Genomic DNA, 17,073 nt, shown 5'->3' on the forward strand with positions numbered 1-17,073 from the left:
TCGAATCAAACAAGAAGGCCTGCTTAAGATGTTGAGCTCACAGATAAGAAAGGAATTTTTTGCTAAAATGTTAGTAAAGGAGTAGAGACTCAGACTGGGCTTCTACTTAGCAGATCAACCTAATATTTTTTTGAAGTTTGACAGAAAGAATCCTATATACTCATAAAAGAAAATTTAATTTTCTCTGGAGCACACAGCCAGACAGCATTTTTTACCCTCTCTTGTAGTCAATGAGTAAGTTCTGAACAGTAGAATACAGGGAGTGACAAGTGATACTTCCAGGCCTGACCCTAAAATCTCTTGGGCCATCCTTCCAGTTCTTTATATCATTTGTCCAACATGATGGTAGAGCCACTACATGGAAAGTGGCTGGTGCCCTGAGGGACTGCATGGGGCAGAGCCTCTCTGTGGACACACAGCAAACGATGGCATAAATATTAAATGCTTGTTTTATTAAGCAAGCAATATCAGCCTCCCCTAAATAATAGACAAACATAGGTCCAGAACTTACTGAAGAAAATTAAATTGTTTACATTATAAAACCAGATGATTTTTGAAAAGGGAGCTAAGGAGAGACAAAAAAGAAAGGTCCTGCAGTACAACTAAAGTCCAGGGATAGATGATGTGGAACAATTACTGGGGGGGGGGGGGGAAGGTTTGCATTATTTCAGATAGCAGAGGGTATTTAAGAGAATGGATGTCTAATATAAATTTGAATTGTATGCTGTGCTGCACTGTGTGTAAATCCCCCTCTTGCGTGTCAAATCTTCAGTAAAATTTGCTAAATGCAAAGACTTTTTTAAAAATATTATCTTGGGGCACCTGGGTGGCTCAGTTGGTTAAGTGTCTGCTTCTGCTCAGGTCATGATCCCAGAGTCCTGGGATAGAGTCCCACATCGGGCTCCCTGCTCAGTGGGGAGCCTGCTTCTTCCTCTCCCTCTGCTGCTGTCCCTGCTTGTGCTTGCTCTCTCTTTTTTTCTCTATCAAATAAATAAATAAATAAAATCTTAAAAAATATATATTATCTTGATAGTGAATGAATCTAATCAGGGTGGTGTCTAGCATGGTAATATAAGGGAGAAACGGAGCAGTGTGCACAGGAAGTGAAACAAAGACTGGATATTAAGAATTTAGTAATAGCAGCTTTCTTATTTATTCTGTGAGGACAGCATTACCCTACAACCAAAATCAGCAAACAACCATTACCAACAAAGAAATAAACTACAGACCAATAACTCCCAAGAACCAAGACCATATATGCAAAATCCTCAATAAAATATTAGCAAATTGAATTCAATAATGTATGAAAAGAATTATACAGCATGACCAAGTGGGATTTATTTCAGGTATTCAAGACTGTTTTAATGTTCAAAAATAAATTAATGTAATGGTATTGGGAAAACTGGATATTCACAAAAGAATAAAATTGAGCCCCTAACTTACACGACCCACAAAAATTAACTCAAACTGGATTAAAGGATTAAATGTAAAACCTGAAACTGTAAAACTCCTAGAAGACAATATAGGAAAAAAGCTCTTTGACATTGGTCTGAACAATGATTTTTGGATATATAAAGAACAAAGACAACAAAAGCAAAAATAAGCCAGTAAGACTACATCAAACTAAAAAGCTCTGCTCAGCAAAGGAAACCAGCAACAGAATGAAAAAGGAACCCATTGGGATGGGAGAAAATAGATCTGATAAGAGGTTAACATCCAAAATATATAAGGAACTCATTCATACCAACAAATAGCACAAAAAAATAAAATAAAGTAAATAATACAATTAGAAAACAGGCAAATGACCTGAATAAACATTTTTTTTCCCAAAGAAGACATACAAATGGCTAACAGGTACATAAAAATATGCACATCCCTAATCATCAGAGAAATGCAATCAAAACACCTGACACCTGCGAGAATGGCCATCATTAAAAAGGCAAGAGATAAATGCTGGTGACGATGTGGAGAAAAGGGAACCCGACCTAGTGCACTCTTGGTAAGACTGTAAACTGGTACAGCCACTGTGGAAAACACCATGGAGGTTCCTTAAAAATTAAAAATAGAACTACCATATGATCTAGCAATCCCATTTTGGGTATATATGCAAAGGAAACAAAACCATTATCTCGAAAAGATATTTCTACTCCCATGTTCATTGCAGCATTCATTTCAGTAAGCATAGAGATAGAGAACAGAAAAGTAGTTCCCAGGAACTGGAACTGGGGAAAATAGGGAGAGGCTAGTTAAAGAGTACAAACTTTCAGTTGTAAGATGAATGAGGTCTGAGGCTCTAGTATATAACATGGTGACTATAGTTAATAACACTGCATTCTATCATTGAAATTTGCTAAGATAGAACTTAAATGTTCTCAACCTCCCCGAAAAAGCAAAAAGTATTGCATTTTTCATTGATCGTAAAAAAATTTAGAAAAAACACACAAAAAATAGAGAGCTAAAAATATTGATAATCCATAATCCCAACACTCAGAAGACCACTACTATCATTTCACAATTATGATGTAATGTTAATAGCTGATATCATCTTCCATATCATTATTTTTTTCTGTTTAGTAACTACTTTATTATTATTTGAGGATAGTTGACACACCACATTACATTAGTTTCAGGTGTACAGCTTAGTGCTACTTAAGCTAACCAAATTAGAACAACAGGAATGTTCCCATTTAGGGAAATGGTTATTTAACCATTTTGACCTCCTGTACTATGTGGAATGATTTATTTCAAGTACCTAGCATGTCACATTACCTAGTCACACAAATTTGGCATCCTATTCCAAATGGCACCACTAGGCTTTTCTAAATGAGAAAAAGGCAATTATTTCTCAATTCAAATAGATTCTGAAAAGTGTCTCAGGGAAAGACAAAGAACAAGGATGCATATTCCTCCTAAATTCCCTTGTTCTGTCCCTGCTTCACTGTGATAACAACCAGTTGTACGTAAGGAAGTTGCATATCCTTGACTTTTCCTTCTACGTGAAACCAGCTGCATTCCAGATTGCTAATAATTGAAAGATCAATGGCATCATAGGTGCTTGACTAAATGTCATTTCAAGTGGCACATTTCCAAGATAGCAAAAGCTATAATATTGAGCAAAACAAAGAAACTGCTGAAGTTGTTGGAATTAAAGATGATAGATCTATGTGTGATTTTTCCAGCAAAACATCAACTCTTGAGTTCACTTCTAAGCTGTATTCTTGGAACAAAGAGATAGGACTTAACTGACCATATTTTAAAATACAAAATATAACAACATAACTTTTAAAGTATGATAACTTTAAAAAAAATGGAACCTTGAAAACAAAATAGAAGTCAGGAAATAAATACACAGGCATACAAAAATTTAGTACAAAACAAAGATAAGGCAATGACTGATTATTCTATAAATGATACCATAAATCTAGATAGCCATCTGGGGGAAAAATAATTGCACCTACACTCCATATCTTAGTCTAATAAACATTGCAATATATCAGTATTTAAATGTAAAAATGAACACATGTTAGTTCAGAATAAAATATGGGAAAAAACTACCTTCATAACCCAGACGTGGAAGCCTTTTTAAGTAGGGCAAAACAGAGAAGCTATAAAAAAAAAAGATGGGCAAACTGGACCTAAGTTTAAGAATAAAATCTATATGACAAAAAGCTCACCAAAAGTTATGTCAAAAACTTATCAGCAAAATAACAAAGTGAGAAGATATTTTAATTCACATTACAAAGGACTAATATTTCTATAATATACAAACATTTTTCTAATATTTCTCTAGTATACAAAGAGCATCTGCATCTTGACAAGAATAATGTCAAAAAACAATAGAAAATATAGGCAAAGAATATGAACATATATTTCACAGAACTGTAAATACAGGTAGTTCTTGAAAATGTGAAAAGATGCTAAAGAAGAAAAGGAATTAGAAATGTTGACCTTACCTTCAGAACTTATCATTATTCACAAATAATTAAAAGGTGGGTATTTAGGAATGACAATGTCACCTATAATTTTGCAATTTGCAATTTAATAATATTTGATTAGTCTTCAGGTGAATTTTTCTTTCATCACTGTTAAGTGTATAAAGTGAGTTTGTTAGATCACTTGTATTAAACAAAACTGAAAAGGAAAAATTATAAAACTGTGCAAAAATTAGAGGAGAAGAAAAACAATATGGCTGGGTTTGGTTTTTGTGCTTTACTTTTGTTGGTTTTTTGAGGGGGAAGGGGACTGCCAACTTTTTAAAAACACATCATTCAGAAATTCTCAAAAGTACAAAAAGCAAAATATTCATCATCCATAATCACACCTGAAAAGTCACATTAAGCACTTTGATGGAATTTAACTCTCCATGTCCTCTATAAATAACCATTCTTTTAATATACAAACATACACACACAACACACACACCATGCATACAATATACATTGTGTATACAGAATATTTTATACACTGTAATACAGCAGAATTTTCTAATCTGCAATTTTCACTGAACATATCATAAGCTGGTAAAAGAGTTTTAAACCGCTGTGAAGGAAATACAATGGCATTTAAAATATGAGATAGCCATTTCCAAAACCTTAAGTAAGAATGGGAAGTTGGAGGAGGGAGGCTGAATTTGAGTTTCTTCATAGCAATGTGTGTATCTGTTGGAGAAACTTATTATTTTCCGTCCTCGTGTTTCCCTTGCATGCAGAAAGACTTCCCCCAAAAAATAGCACTTTCAATTTTTTTCCTACATAAGGTGGAGACTTAGGTGACTGGTGTGTCTGAAAACAGAACTGTCCGTGTGCAGCTCCCCTCCAGGGTTCTCTTGGCATCGTACAGGATGCATTCTTTTCTTTTTTTATTTTTTTGACATTTATTATTATGATTATGGTGATGATGATATTGAGTTAGCCATTGTATAGTACAGCATTAGTTTTTGATTGCATTATTTTCTTTGCTCTCTGCTTTACAGCAAGTTACCTGTCTCAGTGGGTAAGACTTGCACCTACCCTTGGCTGAGTATGCCTGAGTGGGTAAATTTAATTCTAGAGTAAAGCATTAGAAATCACATCAAAACTACAATCTTCAGTACAGCTTTAATCTGTAATTAGGTTGCTGCTTTGATCTTGAGATGTCTGCCTCTTCTCATTTGACTTGAACTTGCAAGGTGAAGAACGTAGTTGTATGTGTTGACTCCCTAAAACTCTAACTTTGTCTATAACTACATTTCCAATTCATAAGGCATTTTTGTGCTCATTATCGTATTTGATTTTCACAGTAACACTTAGATATAGGAGGGAAGATATTAACATTTGTTGAGTGAATGCCTACTATTTGTCAGAAATGTGCCAAGACATTTACCTTTTTTAAAAATCTTAATTAATGATCACAATTTTGAAAAATAGAATTAGCCCTTATTTTAAAGATCTGAAAGTGAAGTTTCAGAGAGGTGATAGGATTTGCCTAAGATAGACAACTGGTAAGTGACAAATCTAGAAGTTCAAACAGACTATAAACACCAGGATCGTATCTGTCCTTCACTTTTGAATTCCCAGGTCCTGCTGGTCTCATGCTTGACACAGAGAGGGCATTCAATAAAAATGACTAAATAAATGACTCCAAATAAGTGCTCTTTCCACTGCATCATGGAGTGAGAACAGAGATTTTTTTAAACTACAAAACTCAGGGAAGCTTCACGCTACAATCCTATTTCCATGGGAGCTGGGGGCGGGAGCTGTGCAAGTAGAACCTGAGGCTTGTTTCTGGAGATGTGTATGGAAATCCCATGTGCTTGCATTTGATACATCAGAAAACAGAACGGACTATGAAATGTGAGATCTAGTATTTCATAGGGTCCTTGTCGCTATGGAAGCAGTGAGATCTTTGACATAATCATGTGCTTGCTCCTATTTACAATTCTCTCATCTGTAAAATAGAAGTGTTAAAGAAATTACCTTGGGAGGTGTCGTAACCCTAATATTCTACCAATATTTGAAGCCCAAAGCCCAATCTTAAAAAGAAAAAACGCTGCTGCTTTCTACACAACAAATTCTGTATATTTATTGTGCAGTTATATAGAGAAATTGGAATTTAACACATGGATAAAAGCACCTATAGTTTTGAATAAAACATAGTTCTCACATGTCCACAAGTCGACAAATCCAGAAACTCCTGCGGCTAGAAAGAAAGGAGATGTGAATCCATAAAATCGGAACATCCTAACAGGAAGTTATGGCATAGATTCTGCCTGAAAACATATTGTTCCACAAGTCATGATTTGGAACTTGTCATTAACACTGAGCAGATCTAAGACCAAGTAGGAAAACAGTTTTGCCTAAGGAAAATAAAAGAGATATACCTACCTTTAAGTTTTCTCTCTCCTTTGTGCCTCACACGCGTCCCCATGCACGCTCTCACACACACACACACACACACACACACACACACACACACACACCATGAATGATATTTTGCCACAAACACACACAAGACAGGTACTTTATTTTAAAGGAAGGGAAAAGGTAATGAAAAGAAGCATTTTCTTTTTTCACATCTGAAAATGCCTCCAGCAACAGGTGACAATGAAGGAAATCTGAAATGATATGCATCCTGTTATCTCTTTGTTGACCTGAATCTTTCACAGTCAAAAAGAAAGCAGGTAATGTCCTCCATTAAGAGAAGAAAAGCTTTAAAAATTGTTCAAGTTCACCAGCATGGTTATTATGCTATTTGAATTATTTGAAGATGCAGACGTAAGATTCAAAGTGACTGTAGAATGTACATGTCAAAAAATATTCTATTTAGTGGCCTGACTTTTAAGGAAACATAGAAACCTGAAAATTAACTTAATCTATTTACAACAGTTCTAAACCATAATGTTCTAGAAAAAATAACCGCAAAATGCCTTAAGATCATCACTGCCTGCACATCCAGAGGCATATAAATAATTGTCTATTAGATACCAGTTCTAGCCAAATCATTCCTACAGAGTAGCAACAAAGGAGTGTTTCTTGCTAGATAAGAACCAAGTATCATCTTACCAATATTGCAAAGAAAAGGGGATGAGGAAAGGACCAATGTATAATTGGCCAATAAGGCTGCTATGTATATGTTAGAATTACTCAGCAAGTACCTTCGTTATTGTTTTTGTTTTTGTTTTTAAGAGAGAGAGAGAGAGCACATATGCGAACAGGGGAGGATGCGGGGGGCAGAGGCAGAGGGAGAGCGAGAATCTCAAGCAGGCTCCCTGCCCAGCACAGAGCCTGATGCAGAGCTCTATCCCAAGCCCCTGAGATCATGACCTGAGCTGAAATCAAGAGACGTTAAGTACTTTTAAAACAAACTGCATGAGGGTGGACTGTCTAATATTGCTATGTAAATGATCATTATTTAGTCCAACAGAGTTTTGTAGTCCTCACCCTAACTTTTGACTCCCTACTGAAAAATCTAACCCTGACACCAGTTATCTAGCTTTAATATCAACAAAAGTCTCTTCTGCTTCAGTAGCTTCATAGTGATAATCTAGCCAGAATTAAAAAATAATTCCTTAGAAATGTACCCTTTAGCCTTCAAAGCACTTATACATCCATTATCAAGAATTATAGAATACATGAACAAAAAGGGGCTACAGACATAATCTTCTAAAATCTCCTTATATGACAAATTTAATTCAATAAACACCATTTGTGTCTTTACTAAGTAAGTGCTGTGCTGAGGATGAGGAAAACAAAATATAAAATTAAAAATGCAAATAGTGACATCATGGATTTTACCCACTTGTCTAAATTCATCCAATTTACAAGAGCCTGACCCAGGACACATGACCACAGTGCCTTACTCATAAGCTCTCTTCAGTATGAAACATGGCCTTCTGTTCTTTTTTGCTCCTTTAAACCACCTAACTACTATGATTCCCATTTTACAGGTGAAGCAATGGAAGACTAAAAAATTAATAAGTTCAAAATCATGTACCTAATAAACTTCAAAGCCAGGCTTTATCCCATATTTCCAGACACCTACCCCATTGCTCCTACTACTATACCGTAGGTGGTAAGTAATATTCTGTGAATAGGTAAACTAACATAATTTGGCAGTGGCTGCCCAAACTGCACCATTAAAGAGGTAATTGTTGGCTATATCCAAGTTTGGGGGGAAAGAGTTCTTTAACTGATTAGTGATGACTGCCCTGGGCACAAGAACAGGATGATAGCAAATGTGTTCAATACTTTCCATCTGTGTACAGAAGTTTTATTACAAACTCAAGAGTCATTCATATTATCAAATAAATATACTATTATGATATAATTAAAAAGTTATATGGTATGTAATATTTTCCATTTTTATCTATCCAACAAGCACTACAGCTATTATGTGATGCTAGTTATTGATAATAAAAAAATGGGTAAGATTTGGTCTCTGTCCTAAAATAGCTCATACTCTAGCAAGAAATATAGAAATCTAAACAGCTAATACAATAAGATAAGTATTGTACTTATAAATATGGTTCTAATATTCTGATGTAACATCTTTAAATTTATAACATGGGAAAAACAAGCTTTGGTATGTTCATATACCAAATATCAAGTGACTATTTTAATATGACCTATAATTACCACAATAACCAGAGGAAAGTGCATATGATGATATAACTCTTTTACAAGCTTGTTGTGTAAATTAAGTAATATAATGCCTTTTAAGTGTTTAATATAGTGTCTGAAGTAGAAAGAGTACTTTAACACCAGCTACTATAAATTGGCCAACTGCCCCTTTCTGAAGTGAAAGCACGGATATGAAAATCCACAAAACCAAAAACTGAACTAAGATTCAAACTATTGTCAAAATCTGGAATAAATTAACAGTAAGTAAAAGGCTATGAAAATGGATTTTAAAATATCAATAGACTTGTTTCTGAGTGGCTAGAGTACATTATAGCTGGCAACAAGTAGGAAAAAATGGGTAAATTGGCACAATTTTTTCATATGGAAAATTGGAGAATCTGAAAGCAAAGTACACTAGATGAATTAAAATTCCAGAAGGAAAAAAAAAAGGAGGTCCTTCCTCAAGATTATGGGTTAAATTGTGTGCCTCAAAAAGATATGTAGAAGTCCTAACCCATAGTACCTATGAATGTGACCTTATTTCACAATAAGAACTTCGCAAATGTAATCAATTAAAACCAGGTCATTAGGAGGGACCTAGCCTCCAGAACTGTGGGACAATAAATTTATCTTGTTTAAACCATCTAATCTGTGGTAATTTGTTAAAGCACCCACAGCAAATTAATACACTATGTGAGGAAACACTTGTCATTTCTTTCTCTGGGGGCATTTTCTGATTCTGGCCATGGCTGAAGATCACCTTTCTCCCAGGTAGAAAGACTATAGCAGAGCATTTGGCAGCCCAGTGAGGTTGGCAGGGCAGATGAGAAACTGGTGAAGCACAAAATATGAGTCAAATTTTCCCCATTTCCTGAGTCCTAAAGTAGTATGGCAAGCTGGGAGGCGATCAAGAGGCTTTTAAATGCACAGAAAAATACCTGAAAGTCTTATGAGAAGGTAGATAAACGTAACCAATAATCAAGAGGGGAAAAAAGCAGAAGGAGATCCAAAGATTATTCACATATTGGGCTGAACAGAGAAAGACTCTAAAATACTATGATTAATTAGCCCCTAGTAGGACCTTTCTCAAGGAGAGAGGGGGGAGAGATCTCAAATTATCAAAATCAGGGTAAAGAGGTAACATTACTAAAAATTGTTAACATAATAAAAAAAGGAGCAGGAGGATATAATGAACAACTTTATGCCAGTAAATTTAAAATTTAGTTGAAAGGAAGACCTCCTTGAAAACCAAAAATAGCAAAGCTGAAATAAGAAAAACATCAAAATTGTCATTTATCAATTAAAGAAATTTAATTTGCAATTAAAACCTTTCTCACAGACAACCACTACTGCTTATCTTCTACTTAAATCAACCAATAAAAGAACAAAATATATGAAAGAACAGTTTTCAAGACACTTGACATCAAGCCAAAGGACAATGATTACTGTGAAATCAAAAGAAATGGGATGAGTCAACCCTACCAATACCCCAACTTACTTTTTTGCTTTTAGACTGTTGTTAGGCATCTACTTGGGAAGGGGAAATATAGGCAGAGTCCAGTAGCCTCCCTGAGATGAAGAGACAGTGCCGGAAGTCTGGAGACACCAAGTCAGCAAGAATTTGCTAGAAAGAGTGCCAGAGAGGAGAGAGCAATAAAAAGAAAGAATGCTGGAGAATTGTACAGTCCCCTTCAAGTTTTCAGCTGAGTCTGATCAGCACAAGCACATGAAGAAACTATTTGAGGCCAAGAAAAGAAGGTTGAAAGGGTTAGAGGTAATAATGCCTGATGCTTACACCGGTCTAGGAATAGTGCTTCTTATCAGCAAAAAAAAAAAAAAAGAAGGAAAAATCATGATTCATGGGGCAGTGAGTTGAGTACACAAAAGGGTTTATCTCAGGAGTGAGGAAAATTTAACTCTAGACTGAGCATGCCTCCAGTCCCACCTCATAAATCTTAAAAGCAACACCTAAAAGGATCAAACTGTTTTCGAGAAATTTAATTGCATCCCAGACAAAAGGTCAAGAATATTTATAAGAGGAGAAAAGTCTCTGGAAATAAAAAGACAAAATTCACAATATCTGACAATCAATTGAAGATTACCAGTTGTGCAAAGAAGGTGGGTAATAATACCCATAACAATGAGTAAACCAATCAGTTGAAATCAAAGGATAATTCCATGAATGCTAAAGTTAAAAGACAGCATGAAAACAGTAATGAGAACTGTATTCCACATGTTGAAGGGCAAAGTGGAGATTTAGAAGATATAAAAAAAGAACCAAATCTCATTTTTAGAGATGAAATCTATAATTCAAAAGATTAAAAAAATACAATAGATGAAAATACTAGAAGATTTAAAGGAATAGCAATAGAAAATATTCCAAATAAAACACAGAATAAAAAAAGAATTTTTTAAAGCGATTTTATTTATTTGATAGAGAGAGAGCACAAGCAGAAGGAGTGGCAGGCAGAGGGAAAAGCAGGCAGGGGGAGAAGCAGGCTCCCTGCTGAGCAGGGAGCCCAAAGCGGGACTCGATCCCAGGACCCTGGGATCATAACCAGAGCCGAAGGCAGACACTTAACCAACTGAGCCACTCAGGTGTCCCAAAAAAGAATTTTTAAAAATTAACAGAGCATCAGAGAACTCCATTACAGCTTCAAGCAGCCTGATCTACTTATAATAAAAAGAACAACTATAAACCAGAGAGGGAAAATTGTAAATTACATACCTGATAAAGGACTTGTATCCAGAATACATAAATAACTCTAAAAATTCAGTAATAATAAAACAGCTCAATTTTGCAAATGAGCAAAAGATGTGAACATGCATTTTATCAGAAAAGATATACAAATGTTAAATGAGCTTATGACAATATGCTTAACGTTATTAGACATTAGAGAAATACATACTAAAATCACAGTAAGATACTACTACGTACCTATTACAATGGCTAAAATTTGAAAGACTGACTACAGCAAGTGTTCATGAACATGTGGAAAAACTGGAAGTCTCATACACTGCTGGTTGCAATATAAATGACATAACATCTTTGAAAAACAATTTAGCACTTTCTAAAAATTTATATATTCACCTATCATTTGATCCAGTCATTCTACTCCTTGGTACGTACCCAAGAAAAATAAAAGCAAATGACCATACAAAGTCTTACGCACGAATGCTTATAGTAAGTTTATTTGTAATAAGCAAAAACTGAAAGCATCCCAACAAGAGATAAATGAATTAATGTAATGTATCTGTATAATGGAATACTACTCAGCCATCAAAAAAGAACAAACCATTGTTACACACTTGAACATGATGAATACCTAAGTTATTATGTTGAATGAAAGAAGCCAGGCTAAAAACAGTATATATTTCATGAGTCCATTTAAAAAAATTCTAAAAAATATAAACTAATACATGGTTACAGAAAGCATACTGATAGCTTGTCTTGGGTCACGGAAATGGAGTCAGAAGAGAGGGATCTCAAAGGTTCAAGACAAAATTTTACAGGTGATGGTTTCAGTGGTACATACACATGTCAAAATATCAAATTGTTTTGCAATTTCTATAATTTACTGCATGTCAGTTATATTTCAGTGATACTTTAAAAAGTATTCCCACAAAGAATACTCCAGGCCCAGTTGGCTTCAGTAGTGAATTCTACCAAACAAACAAACAAAAAAAAAAAAAAGAAAGAAAGAAAAGAAAAAAAGAAACACATAAATTTCATGCAAACTCTTCCAAAGAATACAAAAAGGGAAAATACTTTCCATTGTCCCAGCTACCAATATATACCTGATACCAAAACCTGGCAAGAACATTACATAAAAGGAAAACATAAGCCAGTATGGCCCATGAAAATAAATGCAAAGACCCTAAAGAAGATATCATTAAGTTGAGTTCAGCAATATAGAAAATATATCACTACCAAGAAGGACAGCAAGTTTGGATTAATATGTGAAAATCAATCAGTGTACTTCACCATTTTAACAGAATTTTTAAAAAATAACATTTTAATGTATGCATAAAAGTTGATAAAACTTAAAACTTGTTCATGATAAAAGCTCTTAGCATACTAGTAATAGACGGAAACTATCTAATTCTGAGAAAAGGTAGCAACAAAAATCCTACAGTTAGCATCTTACTTAATGGCAAAATATCACGTCCTTTTCCTTTTAGTTAAGAAACATAAGGATATTCACATCACCATTTCTATTAAACATTATACTTTCAATAACACAAGACAAATGAATAAAAGCTTTTAAAATTGAAAAGGAAGAAATCATATTGTGAATATTTATAGATGATATGACTGGGTACATAGGAAATCTAAAAAATATCTACTAAACTATTAGGATTAGAAAGTAAATTAATAATTAAACATAGTGAATTAACGGTCTATAAATATGAGTTCAATATACAAAATGTATTTTTATACACTTTCAAGAAACAACTGGAAAATGTAATTTTAGAAAGAATACCATTTATTTAGCACCCAAATATAAAACATATAGGAATAAATCTAATAAAATCTATAAAAGATTTCTACAATGAAAAACCACAAAATGTTATTGAGAGGAATTTAAGAAGCCTTAAATAAATGCAAAAATATGCAATATTCATGGGTTAAAAGGCTGAATGTTGTTAAAATGTCAATTCTCTTCAAATTGATCTACAGTCAATGCATTCCTAATCAAAATACCAGTATGTTTATTATGTGAGAGAGAAATGACAAGATGATTCTAAAATTTATATGAAGATTAAAAGGACCTAAAGTAGCCAAGGCAATCTTGAAAAAAATAGAATCTGAGATCTTAAGATACCAGACTTCAAGACTTATAGAAAGCAACTGTAATTAAGATAATGTGATATTTGCAAAATAACATACAGCTACAGCATTGGAACAAACTAAAGTCCAGAAACACATTCACACGTAAATAGTCACTAATTTATTTTAAGGGTAACTGTACTTTTAACAGAAGAAGGATGGTCTTTGAAATAATGGTCTTAGAGTACTTGAATATACAAAAGGGAAAGTATGAACCAGGACTACTTCATATCATACACAAATTAATTTGATATGGATCATAAACCTAAATGTTAAACAATAACTGTTTTAGAAAAAAAAAAACAGGAAAATATTATCATGACCTTGGGCTGACCAAATTTTCATAAAACACAAAAATCACTAACCATTAAAGAAAAATATTGAGAAATGAAATTCATCAAAGTTAGGATATTGTGGTCATCCAAAAGCATAATTTAAGAAAGGGAACATGTAAGCCACAGAGAGAGAAAAAAAAATAAACTTGATAAAAGGGAAAACACAAAGAACTCCTAAAAATCATTAAGAGATAGACACCAATTTTTAATGGGTATATTTCTTAAAGTGGTACCCATAAGAAAGGCTATCAAATGGCTATTTACATATGTGAAAAGTACATAATTAATCATCAAGAAAATTGAAATTAAAACAACAGTGAAATACTTCTACATACCAACAACAACGGCTAAAATTAAAAATGACTGATCATACCAAGTGTTGGTAAAAATATAGAGCAACTAGAATTCTCATGTGTTACTAACTGGATTGTAAACTGATAAAACTACTTTGGAAAAATTGCACTGGCGATGTGATGACTCACCAATTTCAATCCTAGGTATACATTCAAGAAAAATGAATGTATACAAAAAGCATGTTCAAGAATGTCCATAATGGACATTAAAGCCAAATGCTAGAAACAACCAAAATAACTATCAACAGTAAAATGAAAACATAAATTGTAACATGGGATGCAACACACAAATTTTTAAAAATGAATTACTACCACATACAAGAAGCAGATGCAAAAGAGGTCATAATGCATGATTCTACTTATATAAGAACCTGCATTAGGTTATAAAGGAAGACAGGACATGATCAGATAATGCTTAAGATAATTCAGTCACCAACCATTAAGCAAGCAAGAATAATGTAAAGCAAGGAGGATAATATAAAAACATACAGTAACATTCTTCCATGAGGGTACACATGGAATCCAATATATTGCATACAGTTTGGTGATGCAGGATCTGGCAGCTTCTTACAAATCTGCTCTAAAGTTTGACACAGATCTCACGGGGCAAAAATCAAGGTGTTTATAGGGCTGTGTTCCTTCTGGAGGTTCTAGAGGAGAATCCACTTTCCTCACCTTTCCAGCTCCCAGAGGCTGCCTGCATTCCTTTAGTTCATGACCCCTTCCATTTTCAAAGCCAGTAATACCAGACAAATCTTCCTCACGGTGCATTATTCTGATACTGGCTCTCTTTTAAGGAACTTTACTTTAAGGACTTTACTTTTAAGGACCTTTGTGATTACATTGGACCTACCCAGGTTCTTCAGGATAATCTCCATATTTTAAAGTCATCTGATTAGCAGTCTTAATCTACAACCTTAATTCCCCTTTGCCATGTAATATAACATATTGAGGGCAGTTTAGGGAGATTAAAGATTAGGACAGGAAAATCTTTGAGGGGCCATTATTTTGCCTACCACACTTGGGTATCCATCCATGATCCAAATTCTCTCACACCCTCCATCTCAGGATGCAAAAAATACTCTGAATTTAGTGTTTACCAATAGCAGATATATTTTAAGCTATTCTATGTGTTTGTAGGCATAGCAATATATAGTGTCATTTTAAAGTTTTTCTATGAACAGCATAATATATGTAAAACTCTGCAACTTATCATTTAATACTATGCTTTTGTATAATCCTACATCATTTATTTTGAGTGATGTTCTATATGTATATATCACGATGAACATTCTTGTAGCTATCAACTCATGCCCATGTGCAAAAGTTTTTCTTGGTTAAATATCTAAAAGTAGAATTGCAGGATGGAAGATCAGTACATCTTTAAATTAACTTATTATCAAATTTCTCTCCAACATGGGTTTGCCAACTTATATTTCTATTGTACATTTCTCTGCATCTTCACAGCTTTTTAAATATTTCCCTGCTGTTATAGGCTGAATTGTGTTCTCCAAAATTTCATATATTTAAAAGTCCTAACCCCCAGAACTTCAGACAGTGACTGTATTTGGAGATCAGGGTTTTTAAAGAGCTAATTAAGTTACACTGAGTTACAATTTGATGGGCCTTAATCCAGTACGACTGGTGCCTTCACAGTATCATTTCATGAGATTATTGGCCACCCAGATCTTTTATGAGTGCTGTCTTTTTTCTTATTGATTTGTATATACCTGATACATTCTAATGAGTTCTTTCCTTAAATAGTTATATACATTACAAATATATTTTTTTTTGTCTGCCTCTGATACAGCTTATCTTTAACTTTGTTAAACAGAAGTTTCAAATTATACTTAAATTTATACATCTTTTCCTTTCTGGTTTATTCGTTTCTGTTTCTTTTTCACCAAAAATGTCTGTCCTGATGTCATACAGTCCCTGATATTTTCTTTTCTAAGTTTTAAGATTTAAGCTTCACAACTTTGTGCATGATACAGATATGATGTGCCGTCCAGACCCTTTTTCAAAACCAAAACACTCATTCTGCATACATCCCCTCAACTGTCAGGTGTGTTTGGCACTTGTGGCTTGCAACTATATCTGGAAGGATCACCTTCAGGGAGAATGCAGCCTGATCCAAGGTTGCAGTCGTTCCCTGAGAGTAGACCATTTATAATTACTACTCAGTAAGAGGTTACAGGGACCAGGTCCTCCATTTGTTATTTTTCTCTTTCTAACACATAAAATTTAGTGGATATCATTTCTTTTAGCAATATTCAATTGAATTTTATCAATTTCTATGGTTGTCATGATTTTATTTTTCCATGTATTCCATCTATGTTTACTTTTCTTTTTGTCGTGGTGTATCTTTTCATGATTCTTTTAGTGAGTGTGGGTTATAAGAACTTTGTCATAACTTTGTCTAAAATGTTTTTACTCTTCCCTTTTCCTCAAGTAATTCTAAGATGATACTTTTTCTCATTAAAGATATTACTCTATTATCTCCTATTATTAGTTATCGCTAAGAAATATGTTGTTGATCCAATTGCTATCCTTTTCTATATAGCCTTAAATTCTTTCAGGGAGTTTTTGGATTTTCACATTTTAGCCCTGAAGTTCTTCAATCAAGCAGTGTCTAAGCATAGACTTGTTTTGTATTTGTATTTATCTTATATAGCATTGTGCATCTCTTTTAAATTTGATATCTCATGGCTTTATTTTTGTGTATGCGTAGCCATCATTTCCTCAAATTGTGCATCATTACCATACGTACTGGGGCCTATCAACCTATTCTCTGCATCTCTTACAATCACTTTGAAATTTTTAAATATGTTTCTCTTTTGCATTCTATACGTTTTCCTCAGTACCACCTTCCAATTCACTAATTCTTTTTTTTTAATCTTTTATTTTTAAGATTTTTTATTTATTTATTTGACAGAGAGAGAGACAGACAACGAGAG

This window comes from Ursus americanus, chromosome 18, assembly GCF_024610735.1.
Source record: "Ursus americanus isolate L20-20 chromosome 18, mUrsAme1.1.p, whole genome shotgun sequence".
NCBI classification, from domain to species: domain Eukaryota; kingdom Metazoa; phylum Chordata; class Mammalia; order Carnivora; family Ursidae; genus Ursus; species Ursus americanus.